Source organism: Urocitellus parryii, chromosome Y, assembly GCF_045843805.1.
Source record: "Urocitellus parryii isolate mUroPar1 chromosome Y, mUroPar1.hap1, whole genome shotgun sequence".
Taxonomy (NCBI): domain Eukaryota; kingdom Metazoa; phylum Chordata; class Mammalia; order Rodentia; family Sciuridae; genus Urocitellus; species Urocitellus parryii.
The window spans coordinates 12,897,012-12,924,543 of NC_135548.1; positions in this window are offsets into that span (position 1 = coordinate 12,897,012).

The window sequence follows — 27,532 nt, forward strand, 5'->3', positions numbered from 1 at the left end:
TTTATGGAGGAAGACAAAAGAGAAATTCTTAAACACACACACAAACATTGAAAAAAAAAAACAGTCAGGAAAGTTCTACGGGTGAATTACCTTCACTTGATATCTAAAGAGAAGTTGGGAATTCACAGATCACTCTTAAGGGGTCAGAATACTTAAGCCAAAGGGAATAGCAGGTACAATGACAAGGACTTTCAAAAGGCCATAGGAAAGTCAGGAAAAAGGAATATAAATAACTTTTATGACTGAAGTGAAATAAATACGGAAGGTAGAATGTTGCCCGGAATTTTAAGTCATCCACTCTTTCTTGGAAGGCATCAGGAAAGACAGATTTACTCCCAAAATGACTGTCCTATTCAGTCCCTGGCAAAGAAGAAGAAATTCTACTTTATTCCCTTGCAAAGGATATTTCAAGGACAGAAACTATTGGACTATTGGACTATTAAGAAAAAAAATAATTTGAATGAATTTTCTGAGTCTATGGGAAGAAACTTACCATAATGTCTAAAATGAGAAAAAGCTCAGAAGGGATTTGTTTTCTTTTTATTAAGTATGAGATCATTTGAATCAGACAGTTTCAGTGAAAATAAAATTGGTTATGTTGCATTGAAGCTACTTTAATCTAAGTGATTATCTTTGTAGAGTTGTATCAATAACAGAACCAAATATTTAATGGCATGGTATAATTAAGTAATATCAAAATAAAAGTAAAATCTCACATAGGTTTTACAAAATTCCTAGTGCTCTGCCTCTCCTTTCCAGTCTTCTAGTCCTAGATACCATTCCAAAAGTAAGCCACTTAACAAGAATGTCTACCATGTTATTTTCTTTCTAGATTCAGGCCTTTTATGTAGAAGACCAGATATTTGTTAAATGGAACTTAATGTATTGCAGGAAATGGTTATATTTCAGAGGCACAAAAATCATGTTGAGAATGAAATTTTAAATAGGCATTACCTACTGAGAATACTCAGTCTCCTTTATATATCTCATCTAAAGCATGGTGGAAGAACTGAGAGAAAGCAAAGGGGTAATAACCAGGTAAAGAGGAAGATTTAAGTACAGTGTGAGTTCAAGCCAGGTACTCTATACTTCTCTCTCCTTCTTTCTCTCACTTTTAATGGAGAAAACAATATCATTTCAAAGTCATCAGGGAAATAACACAATGGGTGGACAGTTCCCAATGTTGCATTCATTAATCAGTGATAATTTACACTAATATAAGTTCATTGATCTTACTCTTCAGACTCTCCCTTGTGAGTAATTTCATCCTTTAGAAGACATTATTAGATACATTAAGCCATGGCATTCCATTCCAACAAATGAGGCTGGCTTGAATGCTGGAGAAACACCCAATTAATAATGAAATATAAAGTGACTTGCATAATTTTTCATATTGTAACATCTAATTCATGGCAATCTTGGGGAAAAAACCATGTGTAAGTCACTCAGTGATGAATTATCAGAAAATGTACATCAACAGAATACTTGAATATTGATTAAGTCAATTGAGGTCCAAATGTATTTCTTATGTGATCCTCTTTATACTTGACATGAAAATTCTTAGTTTTCTATGTATATCATGAACATTTAAAAATGTGTTAATTTGAATCTTCAATTTATTAATAAAATTTGGAAATTTTAGAAAAATTCACTGAATTCATTAGTATTAAAGATAGAGTATCTTTTAAAAATTACTTCATGCTATTAAACCATGAGAATGGCTCCCTTTTGCTTTCGTAAGTTTGTTTTCAACTTAACATGTATCACAACTATAGAGAAAGAAAAAGTTATTAAAGTCTAATTTTTTCAGCTGGTATTATATTTTAAAGAGGAAATCTAATACTGCTATTACTATTACTATACTAATATCACTAGTCCTAGCAAACCACCACTTTAATGTATTATATTATTTGAATCTAAAAGTAACTCTATAGGTTTTATGGGAGATAATACTGATAATGTTTTAAGTGTGATGTTTCCTCTCTGGAAACTTTTCGCATCACATTTTGTCCTGTCACCTTCTACCCATTTACTCAATAGCATTAATTTCCTCAACTAAGGAGAAGTTTAAAAACAAAGAAAAAAACAAAACTTCACATCCAGAAGTTTTAGGCTTTCATGTCACTGATTTCTTGACACTACACTGGATAAAGATTGAATCCCAGACTTGACAAAGGACCCATAAATAGGAAGCAAAGGAAGAGGTAAAGAGAGGTTCTAGAGGAAGAGATGAGAAAGCAAATCCCATCTATGTGGAAGGTACCAAGTCTGTCAGACTCCCATATATCCCTGCATTTGGCACCAGGCACAGAACACAACCCAGATTCACCAGGAAGACAGTTAGGAACTGTTTCCAAAACCCTCATTCAGGTCAAGTGCTTCAGGACAAGCAGGATGATTCTAGAACAGCCCAGAGATCAGAGCATCTGCTATTAGGAGAAAGAGGCTGGTACAGTGACCTTCACTAACCAATCATGTAAGAAGCAATGGAAACAAGAACAGTTCAAACTCTTCTTGGAAACTTCTGTGATTTGAATAAGACCTGCCACAGTGCTGAGAGACTTCTCCCAGGTGGAATAAATTACTCCAAGATTCTGATAGATCCAAGCAAATCAAGGAGTGTATTATTGTACTTACTGAGGAGTTCTGCCTAAATCCCTTCCTCCCTGACAGTGCTTCTAGCCTCTTGGTACAAAGCATCAGCCTTTGATGCTTCACTGGGCATGGCACCCAGTGGCAGAGATCTGCCTTTCCAGGGTTATGAGGGTAGCCCCTGGCTAATGACTCGCCAAAGCAGGAAGACAATCAGCTCCACCATCTTGGTTTGGGCCAACAATAAATTCTAGCACACCTCCAGAATTCCGTGGAGAATAAATTGCAATTCCATTGGGAAGTTGCTCCTCTCCCTGCTCACCTGCCTTTTTCACTTCCTAATATGTGTATCTGCTGAAATCACTCTTTAAGGACAATTCCCTGTGAGGTACTCAACTCACCATCTCAGAGTCTATTTTCAGGGAACCAAACACAAGGATAAAGGATTATAATACATTTAGGTTTTGTATGCCCATGATAGATGGAAGTAGTAGGGCTACAAATATTAAAATCGAAGAAAATAATTTTTTCTAATAAAAAATATTTGGGTACTTCTACTTAACTTTTCTGCTGGAAGTGTACTGTCTTTCAGAAATTACATTTTACTCTGTCTCCTGGGAATTTTCTCTACCAATCTATATGTCCCACAAAGTGTACACACCAAGGTGTACAAGTTACATAAAATATCATTCATTTACAAATGGAAAACTGACTTTTTGATCTCTATGTGGTTGCACAAGCTCATCTCTAGCAAGTGCCAGAAAAAACTTTAAATCCCAATCTAACTCAAAGTTCTCATTTTTATCCATTTTTATGTAGAATCAAACAGCCTAAATTTTTTTATTATTTGAAACAATTTTATTATTAGTTTTCTATTTAAGAATTTTCAGAGATTCAAAAATATGATCAAAGAAATAACATCACACATATAAAATTATCTTTAATGTTAGTTTTATGTACTATGGTTAGAAGAATGGGTGAGGTTAAAATTTCAAAGACCTTTTTAAAATTTTTTGTATATTTTAATAATTAAGTTCTCAGACAAACATTATTTACCTTAATTTTTTTCTTTGTCTCTCCATAAATGGAAGAGTATATTCACACCTAATTTCTTTTTTGTTATTGTTTTCACGTGAATACTTTATTAATTAGCACTCAAAATAATTGATCAATAAATGAAACTGTAAAAGTGTATAACAAACAAATTCTGAAAATAGATTCTATATATTATAGCAATGCAAATTTCCTTAGAGTTTTAGAGAACAACCATGACCAAGAAAATAAATTTCATTATAAACTATTGACAAATATGTCAATGTTTCCAAAAGCAAAATAATATATTTTGCATACATTAAAACATATATGTATAAATTTGTATGTAATAATTTCTTATTTATATCTTTAGTTAACCCCCCCAAATTTACAAAGAATGCCTGAATATAAACTCTTCTAACATAAACTCTTCTAAAATAAACAAATATTAAAGAGTGATTTTAGAATATTTTTAATAACTAAAAAAGTAAGAGACAAGGAAAGTAAAAGTATAAACAAAACAAAACTTTAAGACTAAAATTCTATAGAGTTTTGGAATATGGAGTCTTCCAACAGGTAAAGCAATATCAGAAGGATATAGGTCTGAGTGATGCTTAATTTCTTCAATAATTTCACCTGTACAGAGGACTCTTTAAAAAAGGGTATATGAAGCTATCATCCTATTAATATTTCTTATTCAAATAAAAAGTTTAATGAAAAGAAAAAAAGATAATGAATTCCCATAATTATCTTTGAGCTTAAAAGTTATTTCAGGATTTCTCAGAGAGAAAGCTGAGAAAATATTACCATATCTAATCAAAGGAAAGAATACTTGAAACCCTATGACCATTGCTAACTGCAAGAATTGTGGAATCCTCTTTGAAGAAAAACAAACAAACTTTGGCAATGACTATTGCATAGATAAAATTTGTGCTTTCTTATTAACTATATTGTGTGAATGACATTTGTTTCTATTTTATCAGTAACTGATATGAATCTTTAATTCTTTAATACATTCTTTTCATAAAAGTATTTATCACAAAATGTTCATGAATTTAGCAGTATCGAATTTTCTAAGGTTTATTAAGATAACCCTTTGAATGACAGTCTTTTATTTATTTTTTTAAATACAAAGGAAAAAAAGTAGATATGTAATAATGCTTTGGAATTGAAACCCACAGTCATACTGCACTAATATCTTATTAATTGTACAGTGTTAAAATCTGTATAAAATGTTGAGCAACTTATAGCATATTCACAATAATCAGCCAAGTAAATACAAATTATTATAATTTTTGTAATTATTGAATTATTGTATCTATGATTTGAAGAATAATTGCAACAATTAAAAATAATTGCAAATAATCGCAATTATTGCAGATTAACAACATTTAAAAGACTTAAACTCATGATACTTTTATAATTATATATTTATATTTTTGTTAAACATGGTGCAGCAGAGTATATGTGTGATTAGTTTGATTTATATACTGGATTAAAAATATATGTCTTTGCCTACTAGTGTGTGGCATAGTGATAGATTAAGGTTTATTTTTAATTGCTACAATTTATAAATTACTTAAAATGCTTAAAGAAAATATTAGTTTATCTTAAAAGTTAAAATTACACTAAAATCATCATAATATTTAAAAATTAATAAAAAGTAGAAATAACATAAGATAGTCCTTTGAATACAATAAAATAATAGCATAATTACTCCTAATAATAATAGAATAATAATAATGGTAATAATAATAATGTGAGTCAACTTTAAACCATATAGAATGTAGAGTTTTATTGAGAATTTTTCCAAACTTACATTGATTATGGTAAAGATGCATTTCTATTGTTTTTTCCTTCCTTTATTTCTTTTCATTTTATTTTTAAAGAAATGAAGATAAGGAAAAGTGAAGATGGATGAAAACAAGGTTAAAACTTGCTGAGAAGACCCCATAATTATTACTCTCTGGGCTCTCAGGACGAACAGAAATCTGGTCATGATGAAGATATAATTTCCTAATCAGAGACAGGAGACACTTTGTACAAGGGGCACAGGAGCACTTACAATGGTGAAACTGCATGTACACAAATATTTGGAATTGAATCCTGAAGACCAGAACAGATTTAAACCATTCATTACCTCAACTACTAGAGTCTGCATGGGGCATGTGAGCCATAAATTTCTCTAATACTTGAAGGCCCTCTATTTATGAAAATGAAGGAAAAATTCAGAATTATTAAAAGAAAGAGTAAGTAACAGTCTAGTGAGAGCAAGACAATCTTAGGAGCCTCAAGGAAATTTAAGTATAAGATCGACTTTAGTATGGTAGCACTTCCATGATCTTCCTATGACATATAGGTATGTGTCACACACATCACATAGGTAGGTAGGTGAATAGATAGTGTTTTTTTATGAAAACTAAAAGACAATGAAATGTTCTTACCTTCACCATTAGTTTTTCAGTCCATAAGTAATGAAAATTTGGAGAGATGATATTTATTTGAATAAATTTCAATTTTTAAGGATAAAACATGAAGAAATATGTTGAATAGCTACATCCAATTAACTTCTTCAACACAAGAAAACACCTACACATCCAAAGAGATATATTCATCTCTCCAATTTCCCATTCTCCAATGGCCTAGAAAATTTGGAACTCTGATTCTTTTCATTGCAAATCTTTTATTAGGTAATCAACTCCATGATTCTATGGTTTTTCTTAAGTTCTCCTATTTACACTGTTTCAATTGCTAAAAGTATTTTGACTTTTTCTCATTTGCTTACATTGGATCATTACTAGAACTAATATTTTAGACTTTATTTATTTATTATCATTCCTGCATACTGTTATGAAATACTATTTTTAAAACACTGAAGAAACTGATTTAATATATGTTAATATTTTCTTCTTGGATTATCATGTGCAATATATTATATTGTGGGCTTAAAGATAAAATTAAAAGAAATATATAGACACATGATAGAGATATGCATGCACTTGTGTATGTGCATCTCTGTGTGTGAGAAGGGAAATCAACTCAAGAGAATTTGATAATCATGTAATTTGATCAGAAACGCTTTGCCTATTAGCCATATCTTAAAGTAGGCAAATTCTAGTAATTCATTGAGAACTTGAACTTGTATTACATCATACATCTTGGCATGACCTTATTCAGACTGGAGAAAGAATTGAAACATTTGGTGAAAAATATAAATAGATAACAGGGAATATTATAAAGTGAAATTAAGGAAACTTTTATAGTTGCTTATTGCTATAAAGTAGCCTTTCTTTCATTACATCCAAGAAAATGAAGAAGAGACAAGATATTTTGGTAAGAAGTAAGAGTTGACTTAGAAATATAGGACCTAGAAGGTAATGGAATTTGGGCCTCAACCACAGATCTTTTTCAGCCTGTGGAATAACCTACCTATTGAAATAAGAATTCCCATTTCATGGATCATTAATTTTTTTTCAAGTGATTAAGGATATATTATAGAAGAAAGTCCTACTCAGACCAGGAAATAGGACATTACAAAGTGCCTTTTCTATCTGTTAGATCCCCAAAGGTTTTATCTTGTCTGTTTTTGATCTTCTGGACTGCTCATGTCTACAGGGAAGAATATTCTTTCTAATTGTTCTCAATGACAGAAACATTTTTCATTATACCAAAATTTTTATCTTTTTAAAACCTCAGATCATTATTCCTTGTTAAGAGACCTTAGCCAGCTAAAATAAATCTTCCCTCTCTTAAAACTTACCATCACAAGCATTTATATATAGTTATCATACTCCCACATTTGTCATCATCTCTCTTAGGCATACAAATGAAGTGTCCTTAATTTTCCTTATTAAATCATAGGGCTCCTTCCTTTTATCATTTTCACCATCTTTAAGCTGACTCTAATTTTTCACTCTGTCTTTAATGTCAAAGAAGAGATAGGAGAAAAAAGATAAAAGTAGGAGGAATAATAATTATTTTGTTATGAAAGACATAGCTGTTCTATTGTTGCTTTGTAACTACCTAGTTTTAAGTGAGAACATAAAAAATTTTATATTAAGGTGACTATTGATATGTAATTCTAAAAACCAATTAGTCAAAAACCCCAAATATTTTATAACCACACTCTATGTAATACTCCAGTGAAACCTTAAAATTATCAATAAATACAATTCTAATAGTAAGTTTAAAAAATGTAAAAGAATCAGGAGACTGAGGCAGGAGGATGATGTAAAGCCAGCTTCTGCAAAAGCGAGGCACTAAGCAAGTCAGAGAGACCCTGTATCTAAATTAAATACAAAATAGGGCTGGGGATGTGGCTCAGTGGTCAAGTGCCCCTGAGTTCAATCCCTGGTAACTGCCCCACTCCCCCCTCAAAAAAATTGTAAAAGGAAGATGTGGTTGAGCCTTGATTAACAAATATGAATTCCACTATGAAATGACTCTTTTTGGTGCCTAAGTGTGTGTGTGGGGGGGGGGAGTATAACTGTAGAACAATTTTATAATATGTAGTCTATTGAGTTTACAAGATTTTTATAGAGAAAATGAACTAATAGATTAGACATCTTTGAAGGTGTACAAAATCTGTAATAATATAGACACACTACTATAGTCAAGCAAATAATAGCCAGAACTAAATATTTGTTCAAAATGCTATCTGGTGTCAAACTTAATTTCCTTTAAATAAACAAAACTTAAAAATAAATAGCAAGGAGACTTCTTTTGAACTATCACTGAAGAAAACTTTATTGTGTGTTTCCATGTGCTTTCATGTTATCCACACCTTTGATCATAATGCTCTCTCAACCTGGAAAGCTCTTTTCTCCATTTCTGCTTCTTGAGACCTTCCCTGTCTGGTTCAACTGCCTCCTACTTTATGAAGGCTTTTTTTTCCTCCCCAATTAATGAATTTCTATTGTATTCTGAACTCAAAAACACAGTGTTCACTCAACATATTATTTCTGTATAGCATTCCTACAAAGAGTAAAGCATTTTGCAACTTGAAGGAGATGCAGTGATGAGAAAACATATTTATCCATTTTTTTGGTGCATATGTTCTAGCAGCAAAGATTATGATTAACTAAACAATCACAAAATTATGTATGTAAGAATTTTTAGTGACAGATATTAAGGATTAAAAAACATCTTTTTGCTATTTGCCCTTCTCAAGGTTCTTCTCCTCTTAGAGCACTGAGAATAAGCAGGTTCTGCACTACATCCTGGAAGTTCCTTACAAAGAGGGATCAGGTCTTGTGGTATTTTGTATTTTTCATGATACCCAGCACACATTCTATAGCAGGTACTCAGTAATTGAGTTAAATTGAGAGCAGGTGTGCTTCCTGGGGACTTTTTAAACAACATAAGTTTACAGACCACGTGCATTAGAAATACCTGGGGTGCTTATTAAAATGCAGACTTCTTTGAGAACTTTAGAATTGAAATCTTTGGTAGAGACTTGGAATTTCAAATTTCAATTAAATTCCCAACTGATTTTCATGTACATCCTTATTTTTGGAGTCACTGAAGCAGAAGATATGGGGCACGTGTTTAGATAATAATTTGCTACTTGCAAAAAAACTTTGATTTAATAGAGATGGTGTACCAAATACAAAAATAACAGACTTTTTCAGTATTTCTTTGTATACATTTTGAACCTATTTAATGAACATATTATATTATAGATACTATGTTTTCCCAAAGTCTCCAATGAGATTTCCAATTGTGTGTATAAATTTAAAAGGGTGTATTACTTTTTGCATACCCAACACCTTCTCTGTTTCATTGCAAGAATACTGACTTTTTCTCTGGTCCACAAGCTGCCTAGATAGAAATACTAATCTCTTCTGACTTTTTTGTCACTATAAATATCCTCAAGTTGTGACCAATACACTGTAAGCAGAAGTCACTAAGTAGGGTTGCTAGGAAAAAAAAATTAAATAGAAAGACTGTCATTTCACCTTGCCTTTTCTTCCTGCTAAGGACAAGAGCATGTTGGATAGAGGTGAATCTGGCATACTTCCCAAGGTGTGATAGAGAGACAAAGAGACAAATCTAGAAAGATTGATAAGGATGTAGAATACATGTCAGATTGCCCACCTCCAGACTTACTGTGATGAGGGAAATATACAGCATTATTATATCACTCACAGCAACAGAGTTTATGCTCATGAAATCTAAATAATTACCCTTAGGAAGATGTATGGCAGGTAAAATAAGGGTGATGTATGTTCACACCCTAATCCCTGGAATTTGTAAATATGTCATATTACATGAACAGGAGAATTGTTTGCATATGGAATTAAGGTTGCTAATCAATTGGTAGGAGATTATCTTGGATTTTCTGTTTATAGCCAACCTAATCTGGAGAGACCTAATTTTGGAAAAGGAGGTAAAACAGTCAGTGTCAGACAGAAGCAGCCTGAGAGAGACTTGGTTACTATTGTTAGCTGTGAAAGTAAAAGGAGATCACATGCCAAGGAAATGAAGTTCCACTAGAAGCTGGAAATGACAATGAAATAGGTTTTACCTACAACCTGAAGAAGGAATGGGGACAAATCGATTTCAGCTTAGTGAGACTTCTTTTGGACTTCTGACCTCCAAACCTGTAACATGATAAATTTGTGTTGCTTTAAAACACTAAATTGGTAGAAAATGTTTTATCAGCCATTTGTAAATTTATATAATATTTCTTTCAAAAGATAACCTGATGACTATTTAAAATTTAAGAAATATTAAAAGAATAGTCTACTGTACAATAATTCATTGCTTAAAAAATGCAGTCATTCTACATGTGAGCATATATGAAGATATAGGCAGTGTAACCAAAATGTTTTATTTCAGATCCATTAGTCATTACTGAATATCTCTCATTTGCAAACTAGGTAGTAATCTGGAGCTGAGTAGTATAGTCCTCCGTGGCCTCAAGTGATCAGAGCCCAATTATTGCTTTGTTAATACATTGTAGAGTTAAATAGGTTTTTTCCTCAGTTTTTAAGTACTATGCTTATGAGTTACAAAGTTACTATATGGTTTATGTTTATAATTTAAGCCTGACATAATTTATTAATATTGAGTATCCTAAATAAATAATTTTGGCCAATCTCTTTCTCTCCTAGATATTTTCTATTTAGAGTTGGAAGGAACCTTTGAGACCAAGTAGATAGATAATCCCATGGTAATTTTGAAAAAGTTGAATCTGGAAAATTAAATATGGTTTGGGGCACTAACTAGCCAGCATCATAGTCTTGTCTAGATTCACTACAGAACCTACAGATTATCATTCTTTCTCAAAGGCAGCTTGGTTTTCTGCTATTACTGTCACAGATATATATTTTAAGAAAAAGAAAGTGAAAATTATTTACATACTTTAGTGAAGGAACTACATTAGATACACTCACTGTACTTGACTTTACTAAAAGGAAGATTCTTATGTGTCACATAGAGATATTTTTCTTACAATAATTGATTATAATAAGTAACAAGTAGATTAAGTTTGGGATTCCCAGTGTAAACATTACCACAGTTCTTTGTGATCTAGAAAAGGTAAACCAATGGAACTCATCCCTCAAACTACTTTTATTTCTATTTGAGTAACCTAGGAATTCACTAATAATTTATTTCATGTTTCTAAATTTAACATCATTTGCAGAACCAGAACCAACAATAAGAAAAAAAAATAGCAGAACTTCTATTTTCAAATATTTTAACTTTCCTAACTTTCATGCAAAACATTACCACTAATGATATTGGATCAAATACTAAATTATTTTTAGTTTAATGAGCAAACAAATTCCTTGTTCTCACTACTATCTCTCTTCCAGATAGAGGGATTGTGACCTCTTTGTCAAATAAGTGTCAATTTCAAATATTGCCATTCTATCTCACATGATCCATGTTCCTCACCAGTATGCTGTGCTCTAGCTTTGATGTGTCTGTATTGCTTACAGATTAGAATTCATTAGAAGGAAATTCCTAAGGTAGAACTGGAAAATGCTTACATAAATTTGATATGCATAGTGGTATTTAATGTGTATTAATCAACAGATACACTTTACTTTTTATATGACAATAAAATTAGCATTTGGTTATACACAAAACCACACTGCAGAATATTTTAAATATGAGATACTTTGTAAACAATGTATTTTACCAAATAAGTACTCTAATATTTCTATGAAATATGGTCATAAAAAGGAGTAACATGACAAGAATCAGAATAGAACCCCAAATATTTTGATTGGCTACAGAGATGGATACAGTTACAGAGGTAGTAGTGATTTTTTTGGATTCCTTGGATTCAAAAAATTATTTGTGTAAGACCAGAAGAACCTCGTAACAAGGATACACAGAGAGTGTGTCCTAAAAATTCAGTTAGGAGCTTAGTTTTGAATGAAATCATGAGGAAAAACATGTTATTGTCACAGTAAGATATCGTGACAGAAAAGTCTAGACTCATACAGGAAACTCTCCCTTCCTGTTTCCTGAGCAAGGCCTTTAGATTTGCTGTTTTCTTTTTCTCAAATATTCTTTCTCAAATACTGCTTATTTATAACTCATTTATGTCTGCACCTAAATATTATGCTGTTACAGAGTTCTTTCTTTACCTCCATGGTAAAAGTACAAGTCCTTTCTCATCCCATATTTCCTGTTTGATTTTCAATTCACAGCACTATATTACTTTTTTGTTTATTCCTACCTCACTGAGATCAATGGACTTGTTTAGTTCAGTTATCTGGAAGAGTGACTCTGACTCACAGCTGGTACAGAATAAAGCTGTTAACTGAGTATTAAGGCCAAGAGAGCATGAATATGCCATGTTTGGTAGTCTACCACATTGCACTTCTGAGTCAACACATGATAGGTTGAAAGATAAAGATTAAAAATTATATTTAAAAAAGTTGTTACACTAATTTTTTTCTCTATGAAATTAAAGCAAAATTAAAAATGGAAAATGGCCTGGAAACAAAAAAGCCATTGCCTGTGAGGAATATTTAGCCTGTGGAAAATTGAGAATACACACCACTCTAAATAAATCCCAGGTTAATATGAGATCTTGATTATAATGTACATTCCTAGAGGATTATTTGGAGATATAACACTTTAGATTCCACTGCAAGGAGGGCTGAGCAGAGAAAGAAATCAATTTAACATGAGCTTGAAAATCAAAATGTCAAAACAAATAAATTTCTAATTTTAAGAAATACATTCCTCCTATACCACCACCCTCAAAATCAAGAATTGGGAGCTGAAATAATTCAAGGTTTTAAAAAAAGTTGTATTGTTTTAAAAGGGAGTTTCAAGAGTAAGATAAAACGCAAAGAAATGAATAACATCTGTGAAAGAGAACAATGAATTCTGAAACAAAAACAAGAAGAAATGAAACAAGATATGAACTATAATATGAAAAAAAAATGAGAAGGATCTAGTCAGAAAACCTAGAGGAAAAAAAAATAGGTCAAGGCAAGGGATCACTGAGCTGAGACTAAGAGATGAGATACTGGACTTAGGGTATATTTTGAGAAAATTATTTTCACTAAGACGTGATAAGAATGCACAGTGTATATTTTGAAAACAGAAGAAAGCCAGAGTAAGATTAGAACAGTCTAGTAGAAGATGTAAGAGGATCCAAAAATATGGTAACTTTTGATTAGCCATCAAGATAGTCTAAGAGGAGTTCCAGAAGATAATAGAAGGAAAGTGGAGAAGCAAAGATCAAAAATATTTTTTTGTTCATTGAAAACAAAAACGATCCCTCAAATGAGAAAGTTACTGTTTGTACAGAGAGGATAAATGAAATCAACATGTATAAATAATATCATAGTAAAACAAGATGCTGAAAAACTCTTATAAATAAAATGAGAAAATATAAACAGTATAAATGATAATAAAAATAAATATACTCACTGTAGATTATACTATTAGTAAAAATATGGATTACAACCTGTTGGGGACAAAGAGCAATTATAAATTGATAAAAGAAATATTAAAATACTGAAGGGAAATAATTTAAACTTCAATTCCAAATCTGGCTAAACCATTATTCCAAAGCGATGCCAATATGTTTATTTCTCAGAAACAGACTATGAGAATTTAGTACACACAGACAACCTCTGAAAAATCAACACCAATGTGCTTAAAAAAGAAATGAGGGGATAAAAAGAAAAGATAACACTCAAATTTATTGAATGTAGATATTAGGTAGTTCAACTAAATTTTGATTAAAATAAAGTGTTTTTTTGCCATTTATAAAAAATTTGGAAAAATTATTAAAATTAACAAAATTTAGGAAGATGGTTGTTTAGCAGAGAGAACATACTAATGTTGTAGTCAGATTCCAGAAAATGTTAAGAGATATTGAACAACTTTGTATTTTTAGAAGAGAAATATAGCTGCTACTATGCATTTGTTTTATATGTGGAAGGTTAAGTGAAAACAACTACAAATCTGCAAAATGGAGTAGACCAAGATAAAGAAAAGGAAAAATATCAGCAACCGTCCAACAATTTCTACTGATGATGAAAGTGCAAACAAAACTTCTGCAATTAATTCCACAGTAGCATAATAGAGACTGGCATGAAATTCACTTGTCTTGAATCCTGGCATTCTAATACTTTATGAGCTTGGGCAATTTATATGAACTCCCCAAACCTGGTGACATTGTCTTTTGGAATTACAGTAATATTGCAAATATTAAATAAGATAATATTCATTAGGACTGGGGTTGTGGCTCTGAGGTGGAGTGCTTGCTTAGCATGTGTGAGGCACTGGGTTTGATCCTCAGCACCTCATAAAAAATAAATAAATAAAGTAAAGGTATTGTGTCCATCTACAACTATATATATATATATATATATATATATATATATATATATTTAAATATACATGTATATTTTAAAAAATATAATGTACATTAAAACAAATCTGTAAGCTTATGCACTCATTAAACCTTTCATTCTATGATATTGATATACATGAAAAGAAAAAAATAGAAATAAATAAATACCTTTTACAAATAATGTATTCACAATAATTAATATATTTTAAAAGGTAGAAAAAAGCTAAATAAAGGAATTCATATAGATATAGATATCTATCTGTATAGATATATTATATATATATATATATATATATATATATATATTATATTACCTCTATCTGCCTAACTCAACTGTGTAGCCCTGAGAGAAGCAATGGGAAGCCACTATTATTCATACTGGGTGAGCATTATGAAAGTTGCCTTTGACAGGATACACTGGGGTTAATTTGTAGATAAAATATAATGAATATTTGACATATGTCTATATTTTAAATCATTTTGGAATTATAAAGTTTTAAAAATTTTTAGATCAATATATAAAGTCATTTTTTTAGAAAATTCTAAAAAATTACTGTATGGATACAGTAACACAGACATGTTTTTCTTTATTCCTGGATGATAAGTGCAACTATAAATCCTGGAAAATAGGCCATAGGAAAATAAGTGAGAACTCTCAAAGGTAGTAAGAAGGAGGTAAACTGGTTTGGGAATCCCAGGACTGGAGGAAAAACACAGGCTGGGTATTTTACATCCTCATACCCAATAAAGATGACTCAGACCCAAATCTTGCAACAGAGGGCATCCCAGCAATGCTGAGAGCCATAGCCAAGTAGGACGCATGGCATTTTGATTTGAAAGGTGACCCTGCTCAGGGATTAGGGCGGCTCCAGGTTTAGGGTGGATCCTGCTGGAATAGGGCGGCTCCAGGATTAGGGCGTATCCTGCTGCCTCAGGTGCCGGCTCCTTTAGAGTTCCCATTGAGTTCTCGAGGGTTCTGAGAGTATTTGGTACGCAGAGCCTGGTGGAGGGTGTGTAATTTTCCCAGAACGCGTAAGTAGAGTGCCAGTGAGAGTTGGGGAATAAAGAGTTGCAATCTACAAGGCTTTTGTGGTGGCTCCATGATTTTGTGCCCAGCCAGACTGCGGCACAGGAAGGCTCATTATTCTCCTGGATGGAATAGGAGTCCTTCTGACAAAACCAGGGCAGACAGAAACAACTGATATGTGGGATCAGTGAGAAGATTTGCTGACAGTAAGTGGTCATAAAAAGCAGCATTCTTTCCCTGTAATGCATGATTTTCCACTTAATGTCAATAGATACTGCGGTGGGGTAAAATGCCTCCTATGAGGTGGAAGACCAGCAAGACAGATCCAGTTACAATAACTATGCTGGCCCAGGAGACCTCTCTGATTTTGTGGGCCCAAGTCTCACCTTCCTGGCCTGTTCACTGTGGAGCAGAGGGACGTGATGACGTTGGGGAGGGGCACCAACAAAGGAATCCCTCCCAAAGTGCCCAACTCAAGAAGTACTGTAAATTTCAATAACCAGGTAGGCTCACACCCCTAAAGGGCTTAGCTAAGAAGTTTTTTCATCCCTTCACCTGAAACTCCTTTTTCCCAACAGGAAACTCAAGATTCTGTACATGTCAAAAGGATAATAAGGGAACTACACACTTAAACAACACTGAGTATTTAATCTCAATTGTCCTACAACCACTAATGCTATTGACATTGTAATAAAAAAATTCTCAAAACAGCCATAGGCTCAGATGGTTTTATTGGAGAATTCTACCTACAGTTAAAGAAAAAATTACTATTAATTTTAGAATCTATTTATAAACAAGATAAAGGGAAAAATCATGATCATGGAATTTTGACAGAAAAGGAATTTAATAGAATTCAACATTCATCAAGGATAAAAAAAACTTTCATCAAAAATAGAGAAGAATCATCACAATTTGATTAGATATCATCTTCAGAAAATCTAAAACTAATGTCACATACAATGGTGAAAGACCAATTTGTTTCTGAATATTTTTCACTAAGATAAAATAAAGTTTTAATTTTATCTAAGAATTCTATTCTTCTTACTCAGAAAATTTTGTCCTATGCCAGATGGCACTATTATTTAAAACAAATAATTCATAATCCTCAGTATTCTAGCTAGTACAATAAATAAAAAAATATGAAATGGAAAGAAAGAAATAAATCATCTTTTACTTTCAGTGACAAAATTATTGATATTGAATCTATAAAAATCTACAAAACAATTTATGTAAAATAAGTGAGTTAGAACTAAGTAAATTCAAGAATAATAAGATATGAGATCAAAAGACCAAAAGCAATCATATTTCTACATACTAAAAATGACTACTCATAATATCAATTATAATCATCAATAGAAAATTTTTAAAACTTCAATATACATATTTACAACATCCATATGCTAAAAATTACAAAACACTGATGAAAGAAATTTTAAATAGACCTAAATAACAGTGAGACTTACTGAATTTTCAGAATTGGGAAATTCAACATAGTAGTCAATTATCCTCAAGTGCATATACAATTTTAGTACAATTTCTGTCAAAATCTCAGCATTGAGTTTGTAGACAATCACAAACTGTTTCTAAAATTTATATGGAAAAGTACCAGTCCTAAAATAATTGTAATCTTGAACTCTAGCAATCATTCCAAAATCTATGAAGTGGGAGGTGATATTCTAAATGGTATTAAGACTTATTCCACAATAAGATAATGTAGGTGGTGGAGAAAAAAAGCATATAACCAATGAAACACAACAGAAGACTCAAAAATTGATCAACAGAAATATGCTCAACTGATTTCGACAATGTACAAAAGTCTAAAACAAAGAGATAATCTTTTCAACAAATAGTGCTGAGCACTGGAACATCCATAGACCAAAGAAACCAAACACCAAAACAGAGCCACAAATAATGATTTTCAACCTAATGATCATGGATTTAGATGTGAAACATAAAACTATTGTTAGTCTGTTAATATAACTATAGGCTAATTTAAAAGTTAAGTTTTTGAAAATATAAACCCCATTCTCCTTAGACATCTCACCTTGCCTCCCCCAACCCACTTCTTGAAGGAGCCCACTCACATGGAGGCTGACACCCCCACCCACCTGCACCCTGATCACAATGCTCACAGACATTAACCTACTTTCTGAGTATGTACAGGGCCTGCCAGTTCCAATAACTGGTGTCAATGTGCTTGCTCCTCCTGCGCCCCTCTGCTTTGTGGTTCTTGGGATTTTGAAGCTAGCTCTCCACCTGCAACAGCAAGGGCTAAACCTGCCCCACAGTGAAAAACCTAGATCCTGATTTATAGAAGTTTTGCTCAGAGGAAATCTGCTGCTGTTCTCTCTGCAGAAGCAGTCTGTCAGATTCCAAACAATAAACTTGCTTCTTCCTTAGATTTGGTGTGTTCCAGTGGTCAGTCCTGCACCAGTTTCCTTTTAATTATGAAATTACTAGACAAAAAATCTTTGAGATTCTAAGGCTAGACAAAGAGTTCTCAGATTTGACACCAGAAGCATGATATGCAAAGGAAAAATAAGTAAATTAGACTTCCTCAAATTAAAAAAAAATTCTGTGAAACACCCCATGAAGAGAATGGAAATATAAACCATGGGCTAGACTCAAAGAAAATGCTTGCTAACCAAAAACCTGGCCAAAAAAAAAGGTATTTAAAATACACAAAGAGCTCTCAAACACAATAGTGAAAAGTATTTCAAAATCCAATCAGATGTGACAGATTAAAAACCAGGTGAGGTTGATTGAAAATGTGAACACATTGTTTAAGGGGTCAGGAGTTTTATTTGGAGATGATGGAAATGTCTTGTGCCACACTTACTTGGTTATTGCACAACATTGCATATGTGCTAAGTGCTACTGAACTGTTGACTTTAAAATGATTATTTTTAAGGAATTGAGATGAACTCTTGAATTTAAAAAGTTATTTTTAGTGGTAGGGGTGTAGTTACTGAACATCTGTTTCCAGGATGAGGCCCAGGATTTAATCCCCAGAAAATGCAAAAAATAAATGAATAAAAAAATTTTACTTTTATGTCCTGTGAATTTCACCTCAAGATTATTCAAGCTATTTTTTAAAAGAAAAAGAGAAGAAGAGCTATTTCATTGAAGAGAAAATATACAAATGAAAAAATAAAAATGAATACAGGTATTCAATATTGTTAACTATCAGGTAAATAAAAATTAAAACCAAAGTGAGTTATCATTATATATCTATCAGAATAGCTATATTAAGAAAAATGTATGAGCAAAGTCATCTAATGTAGTCAAGGCTATAGAAAAAGGAACTCATACATTGTTGGTGGGTAATAATAAAATGTATAGCCACTCTGGCAAATAGGTTGGCAGCTTATAAGAAAACTAATCACGTAACTATGACATGACCCATAAATTGTGCTCTTGAACATTTATATCAGAAATTTGAAATGTTATTTTCACTTTAAAACTTTCTCAATGTTTATAGAATCATTATCGTAATAATAAAAAAAATTGGAAACATCCAGGATGTCCTTAGATAGAAAAATTGTTCAACAAATTGTGGTACCAAATTGTGGTACCTTCTTACTATGAGATGTTACTTAGCAATGAAGGAACAAACTACTGATACAAAAGCTCAAATGAGTCTCCAGAGTATTATTCTGAGTAAGAAAAAGCCAATCCCCAAAGTTTTCTTAATATGTTATTCCATTATATAACATTTTTGAAATGACAAATTCTACAAATAGAGAAAAACATGAGCATTTCTTAGGATTGTGGGTGGTGGGGGTTTGGAGGATATGCATGAAGGAACTGGATGTGGATGTAAAAAAAAAGTACCAAGGGGGATCTCTGAGGAGATGGAAATGCAATCATGAGCAGCGTAAGGACTTTTCAGCCAATGAAGATATACAGTGGTGGTCCCTTAAAATTAATGGAACTGAAGCAGGAATGAACAGCTGAAGAAGAAACAAGAGAAAAGAAACTTACAGAAAAAGAAAAAGATCTCCTAAGAAAATTTAATGAAGGGATTTACAAAAGCTTTTACTGAAGTCAATGAGCCCTGAAAGAAAGTTTGAAAACAGACCCAACACGGGAAAGTTTTCATAGTGACGGATATTCATGGTGTATTATCTGATTGCAAGCAAATCTATTATAAAAAATAAACAAATCAAGCACACATATTTTTGAAAAGAGGTGTACCACCTCAAGAGGAGCCTCAGGCAGATCCCTCAGGAGGTGTCAATAAGGCACTGTTACCATAGGAGGTGACAGATTCACATCCTTCAGGCCCTGAAGACCTTCTGGGAGGACAAGGTGTGAAGGTAGAAGACAGTGATATTGATTCTGACCTGGTGTAGACCTAAGCTGGTGTCTGTGTTTGTGTCTTATATTTTAACAAAAATGTTTTAAAAGAAAAAAAAAAGGCATACAATAATTATATAAAGAAATAAAATACTTTTGTATAGCTATACATTTATATTTTAAGCTATGCTAAGAAAGAGCAAAAAAGTTAAAAAATATACATTAAAATAGTTGCCATAAGCAAGGATAATTTATTATTGAAGAAAGAAAAAAAAAACATTAGTTATAAGATTAGCATACCTAAGTGTAAAACGTTAATAAATTCAACAGTAGAATAAAAACGTCTAGACCTTCACATGCACTCACCACTCACCCACTGACTCAGAGCAAATTCCACAATTGCAATCTCCATGGCCCAATACAGATGCACCATTTAAAAAATCTTTTGTATCATATTTTGCTATACCTTTGCTGTCTAGAAATTAGGAACACAAATATTTACCACTATGTCACAGTTTCCTACAGCATTTATTAGAATAACATGCTGTACATGTTGTTAACCCAGGAATAAGAGGTCATGACCTAAAATGTAGGTGCATATTAAGCTATACCATCTAGGTTTGTGCAGTTACAGTCCATGATGCCCCTGCCAAGGTAAAGTCATTCTAATAGCACATTTCTTAGGGTATGTCCCCATTGATGAGCAACACAAAACTATGTTCAGTATCTTGACTCCAATAGTAAATAACTATATGACCCTACACATGAGATAAAACTTCACAGTGGTACACACACATGCTCAAACATACCTGCAAGATAATATGGGACACTGGGTAAATCTAAATAAGACTGCTGAATAGTATCAATGTTAGCATCATGGCGGTGATATAAGTTTTTAAAATATTAATATTTAGTAAAATTGAATATAGAATATAGGGAATCTTTCTGTATTACATCTTAAGACTGGATACAATTTAAATCTTCAGAAATTTTTAATAAAGGAAGGAAATACAGTTCAATTAACCATGTTCAGTTAGCCTGTTATGTCCACTTAAAGTAGGTGAAAATTATAAACTATATTGTTTAAAGTACAATGAATTGATTGCCACTTAATGTTGACCTGAAATACTATATAAAATCTCAGTATACTAGAGTTTCTTAGAGATAATTCTGTAAAATACACTTGTAATATTTTATATATATATATATATATATATATATATATATATATATATATATATATATAAATGATGCTGCTAAAATTTTCCCAGTATTGAAAATATGTATTTTAGAATCTTGTGTAAATAATGACCAATTCTCTCTCTCTTCCCCTGTGACAGATCCCCATGATCAACAAGGGTGAGCCCAGAACACTTTTGTGTTAAAAACCTTTTGTGTTTCAAATTAAAAGTTTGTAATGAGTTAAAGTTTTCTAATATTCCTTGTTAGCTCTTTTGTAATTATTCTTTTTATTTTGTATAGTTTTAAATTATTATACATATGTATTATGCATGTACATATGACCTAGATAGGTTTTTCTCTGAACACTTATTTAAAATTTATTAATTATTTCAATGGAAAGTATATGAGCAATTTAATTTTCAGACTATGTGCCTTATAAAGTTATGTATCATATAAAAATGAATTTTAGTAAATCAGATTATTTTAAAATAGTATCTAAATTTGTCAATTTAATAATCACTTTACTAGTCTTGATGTACCTCTTCATTTTTTTTTGTAAAAGAGAAATCAGTATTTATAAGCTATAATTTTATTTTTTATGACATCTGCTATAAGAAATTGCTTACTTAAATAACGGAGAATACAAGTTAGATATGTCAGGCTAAGAGAGAGTTCTATCAGCCAGTTCTGTTTTGGAGTATATATTCACAGAGATTTCATTATTTCCCAATGATGAATTGGATTTCAATTATTTATTCTGGGATGCATACTCACCACAGAAGATATTTGAAATATAATCATCAAGAAATATATTATTAAGGAATTGTTCTTTTGTTCAACACCCATACAATCAGACAGTAATAAAATATTTCCATGATAGTTGAATCAGTTATGTATCACAAGTATTCTGAATTACCCATATCCATAAGTGTTATTTTTCTTCTTTTTGTATATTTAGGTCTAGATGTAGAAACTATTCTTGGTGCATGGACATTGATGTTAAACTTAGATACACAGAAAAAAAGATAAGATTTAAACTTAATTGTTAATTAACAACAAACCTAATACAAAAGGACCTTTTAGTTCTGGCATATTTTAATCATATGCATTCAAAAGTCAGGTATCAGAAAAAGAACAGGTAAGCCAGGAGTCTGGGCCTTAGGCTTCTGAGTCTGGCTGGGCCATAGGGTTCCAGGTCTGGGATTGCCACTGGACTGGTATGCTATCTTGAGTTTTGCTTCAAACTTCTTTATGAAGGGGTAAATTTCTGGTCTTTAAAGTGCCTTCCAAGCTGGGAATGCTGGTGCATGTTTGTAATCCCAGCAATTCAGGAGGCTGAGGCAGGAGCATCACAAGTCCAAGACCAACCTCAGCAACTTAGTAAGGCTCTAAGCACCTTGGTGAGACCCTGTCTCAAAATAAAAAATATAAAGTTCTGGGAATGTGGTTCAATGGTTAATCATCCCTAAGTTCAATCCCTAGTATAAATAAAACTGCCTTCCAGTTCTGAGTCCCTAAATGAATGATCATGGTGATGTGCATGTGGGTGATTTCACTTAAGAAAAAGACAAAGAAATTTTATCAATAGCTTTCAAAAGTATAATTGTCCCTAATAGTATAAAAACTGACATCAAATAACTATACTTTGAAAATATACTTGAAAAAGCTGGGAAGTTCAAGTTAATTTTCTTCTTATAATCTGATGTATTTTAAAACTATGAATACTCCATTTTTCCTATTTAACAAGAAAAGTCAACTTCATTCAAGTAATATTTAATTGGAACAAGGGAGTTAATTGATTGCCTCTTCAGATGCAATTGCAAAAAAAAAGTTGCAAACAGAGTAGCTACAGATATAAACATATGTAAATATAATTAGCAATGAATGTAAAAGTAAGATTGTACAGAGGCAATTAGATAGGGATAATCAGGTGTTGACTAGAATGTTGGAATATTATAATGTTACAATTATCTACCATAAATGTACTTTGAAAAAAATAATCTATTGGAAAATTCATCCTTTAAATTATCATCCTAAAATTATTTTAAGGAATTCTGAAAAGTATTTAGATAGACAGAGTTGCCTGGTATATTGGGAAAATTCCAAAATGGGCATGTTGTTTATCTATTTTTTACTTCACAAAGCAGTGATTACACTAAAGGAGTTTTTAATCAAAATTCTGTAGCTGTTGCTGATTTTTCGTAGCTGCCAATTGTTATGGTCATAAATTTTTAGGCATAGGGAATTTGGGACCTTGTTGCATATTATAAACTGTCACTTAGCAGACTTGACAGATTATACCAAACTATGATTTTACCTGATAATAAGGCAAAAGAAATCTTTACTTCTTTCAATGAAACTAAATCATGTTACATAAATCATTCTATCTACACAAGCTGGTAGATTTCATATAAAATTCCATTAGTATTTCTAAGTGACCAGGCCAAATTAAGAAAATATGTAAACAGGGGTATCACACTCAGAAAATACTACTATCAGGGCAACTACAAACCTAGTGCTAACTGGAGGACACCCTTAATTTGTTTAGTCTCTATTGTGTGACACTTGATTTCATGCATTTTCACCAATCTACAAAACAGTTAAAGTGAAGGGCCAAACCATATATTATGTCAGTGGGAGGGTTCCAACTCAAACCACATATTTGCATCAAAACCTTTGTCCTTCTTCTATGAAAAACAAAATTACCTATTTCAGAAACAAAAAAAAAACAAAATTATTTATTGATTAGTTTTATCCTATTTTGTTCCCATAAAAATCAATAATTGTTGCATGTCAAGTCCCTTCTTTCCTTTTTTGATCACCTTCTCCCTCTGTCCACATCACTAAGCCATCCATCTGTACGGAATAATTCCAGCAAGTGTGCTCTGATGCATCCAGTCTCAATATAGGTTGCTGAGCATGTCCTCAGAATCCTTACCAGAAAACTTCTCAAGTAAAATTGTCTGGGTTTTAATCTGCTCTCCACCACAAACACAGACCAATTCATTCTTCAGCACATACTGACATATCTTTTGCTTTCTCATCTGCATCATAATAGTCAGTGATACTCGGGGCTTTATCTTGTCAATTCAACATTCATTCAATTTCTCAACACATTTAACTACCTCCTCCTGCCAGAAAAAAAAATAGATTGGTTTATGAGAGACTTGTGCTTTCTCAAAATCTTCTGTTTTCACGTGTCTAATTTATGTTCCTTCATCACACTAGGACTTTGCTGCCTTTGAGATTTTCATATTTTTCATTCTTTGTCCAACTCAGCTGTTGGTTTTGCTTATTCTCTTTTTTATTCCCTACTCCATTGAACCTCTGTTTGAGAGTCTCAGAGTTTAGTCTGTTCTCTTATCTGTTACATTTTATGCATTTAAATGCTACTTGGTGATGCATACCACTCTCAGAATCCTAGAACAAAATATCTGCATGCTTACTTGACTTCTGTAATTAAATATCTAGCATTCCTTTCAAAGGTAACCTGTTGAAATGTAGCTCCTGGTTTCCACCTTATTTTCACATTTGACCTCAGGTTTCTGTATTAATGTAAATGATAGAACCATCCATATCTTTTATTCTTTCATGTAGCCATCACTTAAGTAGTACCCTTTACCCAGGTCTAGTTATTCTACATAAACATAAAAGGTCTTAAGCATGTATGGATCTCTTCATTCCTCCTGCCCATTTTAGATCCAGAACCACTGTTGTTTTCTTCTTGCTCTTCCTCACCCACCCTTCACAGGACTCATATAGTGCTATTATTAAAATGTGACTCCAATAACTGTACCCAGCTCCTCCTTCAAATCCTTCACTTATTTCTCATTGCATATGCAATAAATTCCAAAATTTTTATTAGGTTATGTAATAACCATGAAGAATGTGGATTTTCCCTGTCTTTCCAAAGTTACTTACTCTGCCTTTCATTGCACTAAGCCATCATCTGCAGAAGTTCTCTTTCTATTCTTCTATCACACTCTTGATTTTCTGCCTTTGAGGTGTTGATGGTTTTTAATCTTTGAACTGTATCTTTCCAAGTCTATTCTTTCAGTGAAATTATCCATTCATAAACTAAAGCCTATTTAAATATTCTAAGTTTTCTGAGTTAAAATTATGAAAAAGATAAACTATACACTAGCGTATAGTCCTTAGGAGTATTACTTACATTCTAAATGCATAGAAAAAAATGCAAAGCCTGTATAAAATTGCCTTTGCTAGTTTCCTCTAATCTGAACGTTTTATTATAGCTTGTATGAACAACTGTTGAAAGCATAATGACTCTAATTAATGATTTTATGTATATATATCAACTGAAATCTTCACAAAGAAAAATTACACATTTTTAAAAATAAAGTCAAAATTCAGATTTGTCTGCATATGTCTGTAAATATTTATTTTGATCATCTATTTCTCTTAGAAAATGTAGGATATGTGCAACAGATAAAAAATATAACCTCTATGCCAAAAGTGAATATTTCTGATAAACACACTCATTCTGTAGATAAAAATGAATATTCAGTGAGACTTTGTGAAAAGACTCTGGCATTTTATCTTAAAATTTTCAATCAGTGAAGCCAATTCAAAGATTTTGTCATAACGCACACATGTATTTTATATAGTTGGTGTTCTCAAATGAATGGGACTGCTTCATAATTCAGTGTGGTCACTTAAAATAGTATTTTTGGTTTTATTTTGAAAAGTTTCAAGTTAAGAGTATGTTTTGATATTTTTGTGGTGTATTTCAGGACTTGTTTAAACTATACATACACATATATTAGAGTCCAGTGCTCAATTTGGCCAGAGAGCATGGAATGCCTTTTATTATATTTGTGGAGCTTTGCAAGGTTAGGGAATGCTCTACTAAGACAAACTTCTGGAGGATGCTTCCTAAGAGACTGGGTTAGGAAAGAGGCTTGTGGTACAGAAGTAAATGAAGAGAAGATTACAAAATGGAATTTTTCCACATTGTATCATTAATGAAGTTAAAACTTTGACATTATGCCTCTTAGCCCTGGAGTTATATCCCACACATCCTTTCTTTTTCATCTTTGAAAACACCATTCCTTTTTCTAGACCTCCCCTTCCTCAGAGCAGCATTGATCTTACTCATTATTGTCTTCCTACAACCATGTGTATGACTCATGAAATGCTTGGTGAATGGCTAAATAAAATCTAAATTACCTCTATACTACAAATATTAGAAACTTTGTTTCTGTCTTTTGGCTACTTTGTAGAATAAATTTATGTAAGTTACCTATTGTACTCTATGCAGTTATTTTAATTTTAGGTATTAAATATTTAATTTCAAATATATATGCCTAACTGTGATAATATGTTATCATAACTATATCAATTACATATGAGCTATAATTGGTTATATTTTACAAATAGGAAATTCTTTACTGAAAGAAACTATTATGATTCAGAAATTAAAGTGATAATAATTCATAAACATTTGTGATGGAGTGAATTCAACTACATTCCACAAATACAGAAACAAAAATAATGTAACTCTGGAAAAACTTATGTTAAGGCAAATCTCATACACTTAAAAGAAAACACACAAAAAAACATCTAATCAGAGAGAGAGGGCGGCAGGGTGGGGAGTGCATGAGTGTGTTTTTCTCCTTCTAACTGTATGCTGGTGTTCTAGAGAATTCTATGAATCTCCCACCATTCACATAGTAAACATATAATATATTTTGGGCTAATATTGACTCTGAAACACCAGTTTGAATTCATGGTAGAACTGAAACCAAAATCACACATACAAAAAAAAATCCTAATGAACAATTCCAAATAAGGGATTGAATAAAATAGATGAATCCATCTAACCATGACCTATTTTAGCACACCCATCTGTATATCAAACATTTGCCTGTATGATTTTCATGCTGCAGACATTTTCAAATCTTTGACCCTTGAGATTTCTGTACTGCTTAGCATGCAGCTAAATTGCATTCAAACAACATTTGCATATGTAGTATGATTTGGTAGAATAAACCCCAAGATGCTGCTCTCAAAAGAACAAGCTTTATGTTTACTTTGTGAATTTACTGACTTCATGCACTTTAAATAAGAAAAATGTGAAAAACTCTCTTTTGGGGTTTTATAAGAATAGTTTTCTATTCACATAGCTGCTAATGTGTAAATACAAAATCTTTTTTTTCCCTTGTTTTCTTTCTAGTCTGTATGCAAGTTATATACAGGTACTGAAGGATAAAGCAACAATAAGCAACCCTGTGGACTTAGCAGGTTTCAGAGGAAACTCCACTTTCTGCCATTTTTTCAGGTCAAAAAGATGAAGCACAAGTGATTTGACCTGACAATCAATTAGTTTTTATAATCAAACTGTGATCTTTCAGTGTAATCTTCAAAGTAAAGTAAGTGTGTGTTACTATGAATACAATAAGTAACATTCCTGGCTCATTAAGAAACTAGATTTCCCTTAGAGAGGAAACATATCCTACCCATGTAGTGTGAATTTAGTAGAATAATTTAAATTGGGAAAGTAGGAAGACACGTCTAAGTATTCTGAGGCTGGAGACATTATGTGAGAT